At 41.6% G+C, this 16,294-nt stretch overlaps 1 long non-coding RNA gene across 1 annotated transcript in view; it reads right to left on the reverse strand.

Annotated features, from left to right (window-relative positions):
• The window catches only part of LOC149916623 (uncharacterized), an 82,623-nt gene extending 67,630 nt beyond the window's left edge, over positions 1-14,993 (reverse strand). Inside the window, exon 1 of the long non-coding RNA XR_016469462.1 lies at positions 14,750-14,993. This is a non-coding gene — a long non-coding RNA (uncharacterized LOC149916623). The remainder of the gene's footprint in view (positions 1-14,749) is intronic.
• Between the last annotated feature and the right edge of the window lie 1,301 nt (positions 14,994-16,294).

Genomic DNA, 16,294 nt, shown 5'->3' on the forward strand with positions numbered 1-16,294 from the left:
ATCTAGTATGAGCTGCTAACAAATAGAGAAAACTTGGATTTACTTTAATATCAGTAGCAAGCATTGCCTGTGCAAGGCACAAAAGCTGAAGTTGCCCCAGATTTCATCTATTTTGTTTCCATAGAGACACTTTGTATCTGCACACATCGCAATGCTACCTTCTCAGCACAACCTGGAAAACAAACTGTTGATCAACACAAAGCCAGGCGATGCCCCATTTAATTAGCATAAATCAGAAGAACTTCCACTCATAATTGAACAACTGCAAGACCCCCAGGCTTGAATTCTGTACCTGAAGCAATAAACAGAAGTTCAAATACAAAGCACATAGGGGACAGGAAGCATCAGGGGCTCCCTCAGCTGAGTGACCCCAGAACGATGCAAGCAGAAGGTGTGTGCAGAAGGGGTTTTCTTACAGAGGGAAGATAACATTTAGCGGATCAGAGAAAACAAGCACTTAGTCAAAGCAAGGCCCAGTGCCAACACTTAGATTTTTCAAATGAATATTTTTGAAATCAATCTTTAAAGAACCTAAGTGGGATATTCACCGCAAGCGTTACTCACAATTTATTTTTTTCCTCAGAAAAGAGAGGTTTAATTAAATAGCAAGCATCAAGAAACTGTTTAAATATTTTTGATTAAGAAGACAGAGCCAGAAGCAGAACAAAAACAAATAGAAACAAGCAAACAAGAAAAAAAAAAATACACAAAGAAAGCCAGAAGATTCCTTGTCTTTATGTTAATAGTCAGCTCTCACCTCTCTAACAATGCCTGGGCTGATTCTATCACCCTCCACTGAGTTACACCATATGCAGAGGGGGATATTTTGGTAGGTTATGCCCATGCAGTCATATGTAGATTACCTCTGTCACTCCTTAGGCCCAGTCAACTCCTGGCCCAATCCAAGAGTTTCATAGAAATGTGGTTTTTTCCCCCCTGCAAAGCCTATATTAGCTTAGAGTCACTGCTTTGGTAGTCCTAAGTGGAGTCACCACAAAAGAAAGGGAGAGAGGAATAAGGAGGAGAAGAGCCAATAGTTTTCCTCATTAGCACCACAGCTGAGCTAATGCTGGAAGCATACATTAAAAGTGGGATATTAAACCAATAAAAAGATTCCCTTTAGTGGAACACACATGAATCATTTATAGTACCCTTAGAAATCTTAGGACCCTGAGTTAAGCTGAAGCTCTCTAAGCAAAAGCAATCAATACTCAATTTCACAAAGATTTCAGACTCCCCAGGCATTCCTCTCCAAAATCTCAAGGCACTGCACCTCTCCCAAGTACATCAATAATCCCCATGCATCAATGCAGAAACTTCAGCCACGAGTCACAGCGGTGTCACCGCCAACCCCAGGCACAGCTAAACCCAGCAGATACTGGGATCACCCTGCACATGTTGGCCTTACAGCAGAACCAGCCAACCAACCTGCATGGATGTCCAAGTGTCTGCATAGGTTCCACTGGGTGTACTTAAATGGGTGCTGACTGACCACACAGGTCAGCACAACAGGGTGGTTAGACATGGTCTTGTGATATCATTCATTTCCAGTTTACGTTTATTTATAAAACCTCCTCACTAGTAAACACTAGGAAGTCCAGAATGTTTTAGTTGCCAGCTGGAATGATTTATTTATTCTCAGAATACACAGTTCGGGAGCTAAAGAAATACGTTTTTTGCCTTGAATACATCTTGTTTTACCGTCTGTTTTAAATAGACAAGTAATAATTTAAAAGAAGTGACAAAAGCGTGTTGCTAATAAAACCTTTATTATTTGTATTAATTAGAGCTGCTTAGTAGATTTGGACACCAAAGACAAGAGCATACTGTAAACATGATTTGATCATGCAGGAAGGATGGGGCAGAGGAGGTGCAAAGAAACAACCACAGCTGAAACAACGATAGGGAAAAATATTAACTAAAAAAATCTCAATATTCTAATGTTGTAGGACAGTCATCCTCCTGAATGCAGCAGAAGGTGCAGATCCTATAAGAATATCATGCAGGTCTGGACGACACTGATTACACGATCAACAAAACTGGTATTTAAAAAACTATTCTAGGATTTTTAAAAATGATATTTTTAAGCTGGATTCTTGTACTTGGGAGTATTTGAGGAGAAAGATGTGGACCTTACGGCAACAGAACCCCTATAATGAAGCCACAAAGAAGGTCACTGTGATCCCAGAGTGCTTCAGAGGAGATCCAGCCCATGAAAGCATGGTAGAGCTTGATATCACAGACAAAGCACTGTGAGATGCATCCCAATAAGTTGCATGCAGTTCAAGCACAATTTAGATGAGATGAATTCTGCAAGAGAGGGAGGATTCTTAGCTCAGTTTGAGTAATGAAAAGACTTTTATGAGAACTAAAAGAGCTGCTCAAAGCCTTTGGTTCCCAATTCTCTTAAAATGAAAATATTTGAAGAGTGCACTAAACTTTTAGAGGGTGAGACAGTCCCTCAGTTCCCCAGACAACAGCCTGCATTACAGCCAGTATAGGCAGCTGAAGAAGTCTTTAAAGAAAAAAAAAATTCCCTCATTGCAGCTTGCCTGAGCGCCCCATAAAAAGAGGAATTACTACAGTAGAAGAGTGAAATTGATTATGTAGATAGCACTGTCAAATGCAGGAGGGAAAACAAACTAGGAAAAATAGAGCAGAATAAATTGTTTCTGCAATCTCAGAGTTACTTGTAAAAAAAAAAAAACTGAGAACATAAAAGGCAGAAAAGGACAAGGTGGCTTTTTGCCTTTAAAAAGGGTTTCCATTTGTCCTTTCATATCAAAAGTTGTACTTATATGATTCTGTTTTCCTCTTTTCCCTCCTGCACAAACGCAAAAATCCTGGGAAATCATTGGCAAATTACCCAAAAAGAAGGATGGAGAAAACTGTTTAGATGAGGAACCAATCAATAAAACTGCTCAGAGCAAATACTCATCTGCATCCTACTTGAGATTGACATGGGAGGTATTAATATTGCATGTGCTTGTCTAGTGGATAAAGTAATCCAGCACCATCAAAATGCAAAGCAGCTCCTGCAAGTTTGCTTTCTCTAGCAGTTAAGTCTGCTTTTCCACCTGAATTCCTTTTCTCCTGTAATGCCATCTAGAGGAAAGCAGGCAGGTGGAGGGGGCATAGATAAAAGGAGAAGGCAGCAGGTCCCCCAGCCTGAGCTAATGACAAGAATTAGGCTCTCCAGTTTATGAAGCCGTTAGAGGAAAAGTGAGCCTTGGCTCCGACGCCTTGCTGGGATTGGCATAACGGATCACGCTGAGCAGTGGGTGACTCAGCAAGAGGATTTCCCACTGTACCTTTCTAAGAAAGGCACCGCTGCTGTGCTCTGGCTGCCAGAGAGATGCAACTGAAGAGGATTTCTGTGATTTACATCTGCAAAGGATTGAAAGAAAAGCCTTCAACATCCCAGATTTAGCAGAGGGAATAAAGGAAAAATAAAAATCAAACTAGCGTTTGCAGTGAATTGTAGCTGCTTCCAGGGAAACCAGCAGAGTGACACAAATTGGGTTAGGAAAGGGTCTGGACTCTTATTTTCACTGGCATCCTAATTCTCCTTGTTGGGATCCTGGGCACTGAAACCCTACTTCATCTCCCTATTGATTTAGTGAAGATTTAGACTGATATAAGGAAGTTCTTTACAACAAGGATGGTGAGGCACTGGCCCAGGTTGCCCAGAGAGATGGTGGGTGCCCCACCCTGGAGATGCTTGAAGTCAGGCTGGACGGGGCTCTGAGCACCTGGTGGAGCTGTAGGTGCCACTGTTCATTGCAGGGAGCTGGACCAGATGACCCTTAAGAGTCCCTTTCAACTCTAACATTTCTATAATTCAAATTTGTTTTCAAAGGGGCTGTGTTTGTGAAGGACTGATTTGGTGACAACCAGACAACAGCATCCCCAGCCTTACAGCCCTACTCTGCACAGTGTCAGGGACTGCAGTCCCAGTTCCTTAATCCCACAGGGACCAACACAAAGTGAAGATGTGTTAAAACCTCAGCAATAAGCTTGCTACATGAATTATAGAGTAACACTTGAAATGCATCCTTTCTTCATCCTACACAGAATTAAGACTTCTCTCAGACCACAGCTCCCACTAACACACACACACACACTCCCATGCCAACACAGACATTTCTGTCTAAGGGTTCAAGCTGTCTTAGAATTCCCCCCTAGCTTTCAAAACACATAATAACCTTAGGCACTTTGAGAAAGAGGGAGCAAAAACACAAACTTGTCAGAGATTTTTAGGGAATAAAACTGTTCGGAATATTTTGTTCTGACAAACATTGGCTTCATTTTTATCCTTGAAACACAGAGGACATTTTAAAGTCATTGTATGGGTGAAATCGGCAGTAAATAAGGCCATGTTATCAAAGTTTGATGCTTTTGAAAGGTCTAACTAGAAAGAAAAAGAGGTTATTTTATTCTGGTCTGGACAGATTCTGATTTATTTTAAAAGCATATCATTTGGGGTAGGGAGGAAGGGAAGAGCATACCTTGTCTAAAAGATGCTTAAATTTGCTTTTCCAGCCTGAAGTTAAATATAAATACTTCTCAGCTTCATACAGAGACAGAAAAGCCCGATTTCCACATTTACTCTCCAAAGCTCACCAATGATTCAAAGATTAAGAACACCCCACAACACCCATAACTGATTGACAAGGAGAAACACGCTGCATCCCAAAGCTCTCCAGGCTTCTCAGAGGCAACCAACCCTGTGACTCTACCCTACAGCTGTGCATAGGCCATGGGGTTTTAAACCCATTGGGACCTGCCTACGGAGCTGCAGCTTATCCAAGCATGCACTGCAAAGCAGCACTGACAGCAGCGAGGAGCCCTGAATATTCAGTAACACGAGTACATCGTCGCCAAGCACACCGCTGTCAGAATGAGCTGAGGTGCTCTTTTAATTTGTTCTGTCATAAAACAAGTTAAAAATCAGAAACAGCTAACGAGAACACACCAGAGCCACTGCTTAAAGAGGATAAAATTGGAGCTGATTTTTATCCTTTGTAGAGTAGTTCTCAGAATTTCAGATTTAGGACTATACATGTCAGTTTTAATGGCTTTTCTAGAAGACTGTATAAATAGAGGAGGGTTTCAATAAAATGCAACAGTTGAGTCAATGAAAAAGACAACTGCTGCAGAGCAGTGATTATCCCTCCAGGATCACAGAGAGGTTAATTTGCTGAGAGCTCAGCAGAGGTAACACCAGCTGCTAAGCCAGAGCAGGGTGGGCTCTGGGAGTACTCAGAAGAAACTGATCCTCCAGAAGAGTTCAGCTGCAGCAGGTCAGGGCAGCTTTGCAGCCAGTTCTGATCCCTATGGACACAGCTGGGCTGGGTGGCACCAACTGCCCCTGGAACAGATGAGACTGGAGACATGCTTTGACGCCAGAGACACCAATCTGCTACCAAAACAGATTGTGTTCCTTCGCTCTGAGAGAGAGGGACAGCAAAGGAATGACAGATGAGTCACATTTGACACTGTTCTTCTAATCTATCCCTCTAAGATGGCTAGAGCAACAGATGTCCATGCACTAACCTTGATTGAGAGGTTGTGTTCAGCACATTAGAAAATGGTTCAAGAACAACTGGTCATCCTTACTGATATCGCTGTTGTTAGGCTGACCACATTAGAGTATGTTTTGGGTTTTGGCTATGTGAGGACAGAGAAAAGAAGGTGGTTGGAGTCATTCAGAGCACAGCTCCCTTTTTGGAAAGCTGCTTTAAAAAAAAATATAAAGGTCACAGTATCATCCTCAGGAAAAAAGGTTCTTGCACGCACTCCATTTTTACTATATCAGTCTGTAGACAAGAGCTTAGGCTGTATCGTTCATTGAGCTCATTACAAGATTCACAAATGATTCTCAAAATAAGCTGAGGGAAAACAATCACTTCAGAATCACTAACATTGGAAAAGACCTCTAAGGTCACCAAGTCCAACCCCAAGCCATCCCTACCCTGCCCACTGCCTACATCACCCAGTGCCACATTTCCACAGTTCTTGAACACCTCCAGGAATGGTGACTCCCACACCTCTCTGAGCAGCCTGTGCCAATGCAACATCACTATTTCTGAGAAGAAATGTTTCCTAATAAACTTTGAAGGATATCAGCACACAGCTCTCAGGAGGTGCTGCAAAGAGGTGTTCTGCAGTACAAGCATCTGCAAGTCTCAGCCCAGGCAATCCTTGTTGTGAGAAGTACTGAATGAGTCTTTGCAAAGTGACTGTGCAGCAAGGCAAGGGATCACAAGTCACGAGTTCAGGGAATTTTTGCTTGTTATTAACACTATTATAATGTCCCTTGGGGAAGCCTCAGCACATTTTCCAGGCATTTTCATTTCATCTTGAAAATGCTTTCCTCTCCCCACACCACATTACATTAAAAAGACACTTGCATTTTCACACTGGAGAAAACAGAGCCAAGTGAGAAGAGTCACTTATTTAAAAGTGGACCAAAAAAAGCCCCTGTAGGCAGTTTTCTTTTGAAGGCTGATGTCTCAGCAGCACTGTTCTGGGTGGATATCACCGTAAATCTTCCTTCTGTAGTATATCAGTCCATATCCATAACCAGGAACAACAGCTGATGCAGCTGCACTACTAAATTGCTGAAGGTGAGTAATGCAACGGGGTGCTGACAGCAGTGGAGGGAGTCCTGGGTTGGTCAATATCAAACCTGGACTAACAGACCAGAGCTAACACTTCTTTTTTTTTTTTCTTTGAAGGGCTACTTAATGAAAACACAAGACAAGGTATTTGTATTCTATGAGGGTGAGATTCAAATGCAAACAGATAGAAAAATGTTACTAATGCCTCCGCAAACAGTCCCCAAGGCTGAGTTGTTTCATATTCCTGATCAAAAGCAAGCTCTATTCATAAGGGCTGTTCCTTGGGGATTGTAATAAAATGTTTTAGCCATCTCTGATTCAGTGTACTTTTAATCCCATAGGAACTGCTGTCATTTCAGGATCTGGTAATGGATGAGAGGAGAACCTATGCCTCGTCCTTACATGGGGGGGAGGAATAAGAAAGGAGGGTTAATTCACTCCAGATGGTTTACATTTTAACATTCTCCTTCACCACACTTCATTGTCATTAAGAAGGTTTTGAACATTTCCCTCTAACACCTCTTCCTAATAGTGATTGTTCTGGACAGAAAATAGACTTTCTTGCTACAGCACAGTAACCTGTTACAGCTCCCATCCCTCAGAACTCCCAGGCCATCCCAGGCATCCAGCTCTAATAAGGAAGGGCAGCGTGCCCTTGAGCACAAAGAACAGGCAGGGTGCAAACAAATTCAGGCAATGCAATACAGCTCCTGTCTAAAGTAATATGTAGCAGCTGGTCAAGCACACGGGGAATTCACTATCATTTTTAGGGCTGCCCAAAACATTTCAGGACATAATTGATGCCTTTATATTAGTGATTTAGTTGAGAGCAGGTGTATGCTTTGGAAGCAAGTCTCCCACCCATCCCTCTTCAGAACTCTTGGGTCTGAATCATGGAGCAATCTGGATGCAATACTTGGTTCCTTCTGGAAGGAACCAGACTGCAGTTTGTTGTCCAGGTGGGCACCAATGTGCTCCAGCCCCCTGCGCATCCCTGTCCATCCAGGCCATTAATCTGAATTCCTGAGAGGTCAGATGATGCTCTATGGGAAATTCCCCACTGAAAGGGGTTTAAAACACCACCAAGCTACAGCATTATCAGACCCAGAGATCAATGGAGACAATTCCCACAGACAAGCAGTTCAGAGTTAAATCTTATTCAAGATTATTAGTAAAAACTTGGGACTAAACAGTTGCATCATATGTTAACATCAGGATCCTATGAAACTTAAACTCAGTTAGCTCAGAGCTCACGTTAGTATCTCTAAAAAAAATAAAATCTTTAAGTCCACATCCGCATTACTTATGTGAATTTTAGTCAGAAGTAGCTTTAAAAGTGAAGGAATGGGAGCTCACTTCTATTTCAGACAATAGGACAAAACCCTTAAAATTACTGTTTATTATCAGCAGTCTCCACTATTAGAACAAATCGCCCATTGAAAGAGTCACAAATACACAACACAGTTTTATCACTTACTAATGCTGCACTCTGAGGCAGCAGAGCACTTGCCCTTATTAATGGGATATAATGGAGCTTTAGAGCACATCCTGCTGTTCAAACAAAAGAATTAGCAATTTGCAATAAACTCCCATTACCAGAAGCCATGGTCTCTCTCTGCAGGACATTTCTCAAGGAGGCTATAACTAGAGACAGAATCTGAGGACCTCTCTGTGGAATGAGCAATCTCAAAGCCAGCAGGCTTTAGGGACACTCAGAGTCCCCAGATGTCTTATCTTCACATGTTCCCAGATGACTTCATTTATGTCTTATGGGTGCTGCCATGCTGATTGCTGGCCCTTTCACAAGGGCAGAAGCATCCAACAACTTGCAGATCCACATACTACTTCTAATTCTTAGCTCTTGACCACTTATCACCTGCTTGGCATCCAAGCCAAAATACTGAAGATACCACCAATCTAATTCAAAGTGAAGAAAACAGACTCGTCTTTGCCTATGCAATGCTGTTCTCTTTGTTTTCTTAAATTTAACATCCCTTCCTGAGTCATCTCTGATGCATTCAAAAAAATTAGTGGAGTACAAAAATCTCAAACTACTGCCATCAGCTGAGCTGCAAAAACAGCAATTTAGCTCAGCCTAAGGGTAGCATATATAATATAAAGCAGACTTTTTCCTGTGATATAATTCAGATAGCCTTAATGGATCTTTCCCTTTTTAAACAGCTGTGAAGTAACTTACAATTATCATGTCTTCAATTAAACACACTGTGGGGCTTTTGAGGAACTTAGCGTGAAAATGTTGTCTAGAAAAAAAAAAGATTACAAGCTGCTAAGAGTTAGTGGTAAGTTAATTAAGTGAAGATTGCCAGATTGCCACAAACTGGTATGGGATTCCTAGATCATCCCCTCTGGGAAAAAAAAAAAAAAAGGCTCTTGCTGATGAAGGTAGTACAAAGGAGAAATAATCAAAGGCTGGTGTGCAAGGAGAGCTTGTGTCATGTCGGCTCTGGCAGGTGTGCTGCAGGGCTCTTCATCTTCCATTGCATTTAATGAAGAGAAAGCTCTGCCCTGAACAAACAGCATACAGCATAAAAGAAAGAAAATGGAAGAATTTTGTGCAGTCAAAAGTGAATTCCCGACCACTTCTTGACCCTGCAGTGGTGAGACTGGTGTCATTGCTGAAGTAGATAGAAATGTCTTTAACGTTCTGTCTTTACAAGGGCCTTTCTGTACAGCACTTCAGAGTGGCTAATCTAAAGAAAATGGCTGAATGCATTACAGCAGACAGCACTCAGTAGTCATGCACTTTCAATCCCTAGATGTCTTCTGAAGGCAGCAGTTATGAATAAATAAAGCAGTAAAGCGCTCATGAAACCTGCATATAAAAAAAAACCACCCTGTTTAAGACCGGAGAATTCCTGTATCAGTAATAGCCTCTAAAAATCCAAATATGAGACCTAAAGAGGTGGCAGAAACATGGCTCTTCAGTTCTTTTCACTTTCTATTCCCACCTCCCGCTCAGTCAGTTAAAAGGTACATCCTTTTCCTCTTGTTCCATTTCAGCTTCCTCGCTGCTCTTGGGAGCTCTCAAGTCAGGCATTCCCAGGGATGTCCCTTCTTCCTGGGGATAAGGCAGCCCAGGCTCCAGCACCTATCCTTCAGGAAGGCTGCACAGGGAAGGCAGCAGGATGGACTTTAACACTTGCGTGTGGAGGTTGCACAGCCTGCCTTCTGCCTTTGAGAACACCTGCCCCTTTAAGAGGATGCATGGGACAGATTTAAAGCCAATAAACACCAGTCCCTGGGAGCAGACTTTCTCCTTGAGTGCCCTGTAGAGACTGCACTAACACCATGCAGTTGCTCAGCAAAAATGTTTGGGCTTTGTTGAAAAACTAAAAGGGGGGAAAGAAAAAAAATAAAAGGGTATAAAGCTGTCAAACAAACTAGCTATCTAAAGGATCTCGCCAAAAGGAACAAGCCTATTGAAGGAATCGTTTTCTGTGCCTATGTGTCACTGCACTATACTCCACGCATAATTATTGCTTAAATCCAGCCATCCCATGCATTATTAATAGGACCAGCCAACCTCAAGTCCCCATGCAGCCTTAAAGCAGATATATAATATATTCCCGACAGGAAACAGGCAACCATCTGTTTTCAGCAATAGACTATGCAAGTAACTTGATTGGCTTTTTCGAGCTGGCTTTGTTCTGGTATGGTCAACAAGACCCCCAAACTGCCTTTACTGTCAAGTCTGAGCAACATATCCATATTTCTCCACAAAACATTTAAATTCCTTTACCTGGAGTAACAAAATCTTCTGTGGTTGCTGAAACACACCGCTAACAGAGCAATCTATGCACACTGATGGCAGAAAAGCAAGAGGCAGTGGGCACTGTGGGGAAAGAAAATCGAAGATGGGAAAAGGGATAGGAAGAACAAGTCACACCCTTGTTGGTGTTGAAGGCAACGGAGGAGTTTCTATGCTGTTCATGCATATACCAAGGTGAGGAACTTGTTATCAAATAGAGGGACATGCTGACTTACTAGCTTGTAGTTCATCATAGCTCAGATCTGGGCAACAAGATTCCTGCCCCTCTTAAACTCACTCTGCATTTCTCTGCTCATTATTTCTAACAACTTGTGCTAGGTTGTAGGGTAATTTTTATTTATTCTTCGTTTAATAGTAGCTGACAGCGGATGGTGCAAATTGGAGCTCTTGAGCACTTCTTGCATTCTCCTGTGTAAAACAGTGCCCTGTCCCCTTTACTATCTCCTTGTACCATGAAGTGATCCAGTAGTATCCAGTGTCAAGTAGGATTATTCATTAATAATACTGAGTGATTCAAAATATCAAGACTGGTAAGTTTAAATGCTTCAACAACAAGCAAAGGAAAGACACACAAATTATATGGTATTTTCTATGAAAATGTTCCAGAAGTGCTTTAAAGAGGCAAGCAGCAATACAAGAATATGCTTTGCTTAAAAAAAAAATTTAAAAAAAAGCACAAGGAAAGGAGGACAAGTCTACATAATAGTGCCAAGTACATTCTTTCACTACGAAGCACAAAGAGCAGGAAGGACAGGAGGCATAGATTCCAATGCTGAAGAGCTGGGATGCTTACAGCCTCTCTGGGCACTCCTTGCTCTCAGAGTATGGCAAGTCAGGTATGCTACAGCTTTGGCTAACAGAAACAGTGTGTCTGAAAGACAAAGTATTCAGGCAGCTGGTTGTGAGCCCCCTTGGGCTCTGGTTTGTTGCTGGGAAGCCTGGAGCGCTTGGCATTTGCTATCATTAGAAATGAGCCCTGAAGTTTTCCTGCTCACAGGAGGAGGCCCAGCAAGCGGATGAACAGATTCTCTGAGAGATGCTCAGTATTACATATTTCAGTAGAGGAGCTAGGCAATTAATGTAATAATTATCAGTACCTACATGCATACTTCGAATGAGATAAAAGTTAATTAGTTCTAACATCAGTGTTTCCCTTCTGGTGACAATCCCATCTTTAAAAAAAACTCAGCCTGTGAAGAACTGCAAAATTCCCCCAAGTCAGGCTGCCCCTCAAAACAGCTATTTAGAATTCCTACTTACATTCTCAAATTACAGCATGAAATACAGCTTTCTGAATCCCTCTCCTGCATCATGGCAGCTGCCCCACTGCAATATTGTAACAGGGTGTGAGAGAAATTCCAAACCAGCTCCTTTCTGTATCAACAGCCTAAAGATGCTATTAGCAGGTTACTTGAACAATATATCACTGCTGAACCAGAACTCGTTAAGAAACACTGAGTCATGCCACCAAATTAATGAAATTCATTTTCAATCATAGATTTCCAAACCAAGCTCCAGCACTGTTTAGGTTCTTCGTCAAGTGGTGAAATGTTCCACACATTCCCATTCAGAGATGTGCATTTTTGAGGTTTCAGTTTAAGTAGTTACCAATGGCAGGAGTTAACCCACAGAGGGTTTAGGAGGTCGCTTGTTACAGCATGAGAATAAAATCAGCAAAATCAAACATCGAAAGTCAATAGCTACCTGCACCAGTGAAATGAACCATTTTGCAGGCATCTTGAGGTTTACTGCAGGGATCTTAAATCTTGAGAGTTCACCTTACTTTTCAAAGTGTATTTTTAAACTTGAGAGTATTAGACAAAAGGGAAAAAAAAAGGAAAAAAGTCTACCTTGTTTCACTTTTATTTCTGCAGTTTGTTAGACATTGTGGGAGTGTAAAGAGATAAGATAAGCTGATTTCAGCCTCCTCTTTCTTATGTTTATATCCAGACAGACTCACTGCTTATCACTTTGCCATTTAGTTTCCTCTCTATTAAATGAGAAGAAGAGATGAGGGAAGAATTAGTTTGGCCAACCCCTGAACTCCTTCCTGCACTGAATGTGGTGAACAACTCTCGCTGTCTATGAGGGAGCACCACCAGATGGGCTGCCTATCCAAGGTAGTGAAGGCTCTGAAGGCTGAGGAGCAGTCTGCCCACCTTTGTTTATTTCCCTTTAGTTCCTATTTTAGAGCTCAGACCCCTGCCAACACTCAAAGGATAGTGCAGATTGTTGGATTACTGATTAGATCCTGTTCTCTTAATATAAAGAAAAATCATTTGGATACAAGCATCTATCTCTAGGTTGCCTCACTTTTTGGTCCAAGCTCTTGAACACACGCAATGCCCACACACAGAACAAACCACTCCTTTCAGAATGTTTCCTCTTTATTTTGCTGTCTCATTGGCTTGCTGGTTAAACCTCAGAAATTTCAGAGGAGATGGCACAAAGGCAGAGACTGCTTTAGGAACAGCTTTGTCCTGAAATGCATCAACCTCCTCTACCTTCACTCAGTGCTCACACGGTGAATTGAATCCATCTTCTCAACCCCTCTTCCTAGCTCAAATGGAAAGCAAGATGACCTCAGTAACATAAAAGCACAGCCTCTGCCCTGAATCTCTGCTTTAAGATTTCAAACATGCTGTACAAAAAGGTAACAAGAGACTGGGATGAACATGGGAAAGACTGAACAGATACTCTGGTAAGCCTTCTAAGACAAAGATTTAAAACAAAGATCCTGCTCATTTTTCATGAGCACTGCGGGCACAAGAAACTCAAGGATCTAATCCAAAGGTCAAAAGTAGTAAGGAGGAATTAATTCATTCTGGTGTGAACGGCATCCTAGGAACAAGCAGCAGAAACAGCACGTACTGAGATGGTACCATGACAATTAAGCTCAGTGGAAAGTACACGAGTTGAGAAAATAGAATGGGAACAGAAAAGATAACGACCATTAACCTTGCTCCAGCTGTGCTTATTGTCCACTAGCTCTACAGTGCACTACGTGACCTTCACAGGTTTTGAAAATAGGCATAAAAAGAAGGAACAAGTTAGGGGGATCCTTTTGCTCAAGTACAAGGAAGAGATAGATTCAACGTGCATCACTGCTCTTAAAACATCCCTGAGATTCCCAGGAGCTTGTTGCAATTTATTCCACAGCTTCAGTTCTAATCTAGAGATGCACAAGTTACGCTCCAGACCTGATCCTTGTTTTCTCAAAAAGGCAGGAGAGGGAAACCATCCTTCATGAGCACTGATCCAGCTGTACCTCTAGCACACCTGCTAGAATTTGCTAGCATTTACTTTTTTCCTGCTTTAGACTTCGTTCCTCCTAAAATTCTTTTGGTTTTGTTTGAATAAAAATCCCTGCTACCAAGTTGGACTGCCCCTTTCAGGAAAAGGCAGATTGCATGTCTCAAAAAAAAAAAAAAAAAAAAATAGAACTTTAGTAGTTTAGGATCACTGTAACAAATTACACCATCATATTCTTCTTCTGCCCTTGGCACTGGAACAGCAACCAGCTTCGCCCTCCTACAAGATCTCTGTATTCTAACTGGGTCTTTCAGAGGAAAAAATGCATGCAGCATCCCCACATTATAAAAACCTTTGTACTGAGTGCATTGAGCTGTTCTAACTTATTGTTGTGGGTCTCTACCTAATCCAAATCACTGAGACACAGTCTGGGAAACGGTAAATGAGGTTGATAAAGAATTAGGAAAAATGTTGTCCAGGGGAAACCTTGGCTCCAGCTTAACATTTCTAATTTCTCTCTTGCTTTTAAATGGGAGCAAAGGGAAAGCTCTCCTTTCCCACACCCATTCCAATTACAATAATTCTCACAGCACCTGAAAAATCTCTATGCTATTAGAAAAACCAAGCAGCAGTGAGTACAACAGTTCCCATTGTAGTTGTCTCAGGTGAAGGCTAGTATTTCAGCAGCAGACCATAAAACAACAGAAAGGACATTTTAGCCACAGTCTTCCAACACATTAGATAACTGAACAGAAATCACCAATACCAATAGAAAAAGAGCTCAGGACAATCATTCACAGGCACAAAAACACATAGCCTGGACCTTCCTCCAGCAATTCAGCCATGGAGGCCATGACCTCCAGAGCTATTTCAACTGCACAATCCCACCCCTCTCCTGTGCTGCTGAAAGAGTTCATAGTTCTCCTGGCAGTGGAGAAAATAGTCCACACCACCCAGCTCTCACGTCTATCCTTGTATTAGAGGCTATGAAACATCCACACACAAACCTCTTGACAATTCTCAACCTAAACACATTCACAGTTTTATAGCAACGCTGCCCATCAATACAAAGCACTTCTCTTACCTTTAGATGACCTGGTTCAGCAGCAGAGCTCTCAGGTGTGTGAGGACACAGCCAGGACGTCCAGGAGAGGACAAACTTTGTCAGTGGAATTATAACACGTTACACAGGTATCAATGAAACATCCCCAGCAGTCAACTTCAAAACCCAAATAACATGCAGAACAGCACAACTGCCCTTTATAGAAGGAGGGCAAGCTGCTTCCTAGGGCTCTGCAAATATGATTGGAAACAGGTGAGGAGGCACAGCCAGGTGCACTAATCACTCCACACTCAACACTAAAAGAGACAGGAGGCTACTTTTTCTTCTTTCTCCTGGCCTTACAATGAATGTTTTCAAAAGAAATGAAGCATTTGAAAAAGTTTGAATTCACAGACCTGCTGGATTGCATTCAATATGCCTGAAAGCACAGTAAGGATGCTATGTTTGCAACCAATTTTCTGGATTGTATCACTTAGAGTTACTGCAGCTCAAAGGAGAGAGGTTAGTATGCAGTGTTCTATGGAGAGGAAAGAATATGGATTAATGTAGCATCTACTTTGGTTCTTGACAGTCACTTATCTAAGAAATCAGCAATCTCTGCCTCCTCTCCCCACTCACAAGTTAATGGGGAGCTGCATATTTCTTGAATATAGCTTTAAGTTTCTTCAAAAGTAGAATAGGGAAGCCAGAGATGTGAAATGAGGGAAGTCTACAAAAGCTTGAAATTCAATGTCATAATCTTGGTTATTCTCAGAAAGTTCAGACAACTACACCCATAACTCTAGATGAGCCCATATTTTACTGCAAAAACTGCATCCAAATTTCTCTTCTAATCTTGTCTTTTAAACATCAAGTTACGCTTCTAGGTGTTCAGCTCTGACCTCGGGCTCAGCCCCTCAGCCTCACCTGAAATAGATGCTGATTTGCCATCATCAGTGCCTGCTGTTTAATCACATGCACCTGAAACATACCAGCAAAAATTCCCCTTGCTACTCTGGATAGTAAACCCACTCTACTGTTTTTTTTTGTTTTTTTTTTTTCTCTAAAGTGAATCGCTTGACAGATTTTCTAAAGCAGTTTTGACTTTTTTATGTTGAAAATTATATACACCAAGACAGTTATTTCCCCCTCACAGTTTACTAAATCTGCTCCTAATATTTAATTGCAGGTATTGAATAGAAGTATTTCTATCTCACAGAACTCTTCCTCTGTACTAGGATTTGTAATGCTGCCTCTACCCTTTTCTATTATACAAAAAATTTTGGTAGTTTTGGCATATTTTTCCTCTACAATACAGCAGTATTATTCTAAAGGAGCTCTTCAAGGGAGTTACTCTGGGTTTACACCAATGTCAAACACATTAAGATCTGTCCGATTAATACTGGGGAGTAAATCGTCCTATTATCACTGAAATGGGGCAGAGTAGAGTGAATAGAGTAGGGAATACCTGGGCCAGCAAAACATTTTAGCAAGACAATGACCTAATCTGTATGGATAGAGAAAAAGAAAAAAAAAAACATGTACATAATAATCCTTTCCCACTTACGTATGGTAACTGGCAGTTGT

The sequence above is a fragment of the Phasianus colchicus genome, chromosome 10 (assembly GCF_987193195.1).
Source record: "Phasianus colchicus chromosome 10, bPhaCol1.hap1.1, whole genome shotgun sequence".
NCBI lineage: Eukaryota > Metazoa > Chordata > Aves > Galliformes > Phasianidae > Phasianus > Phasianus colchicus.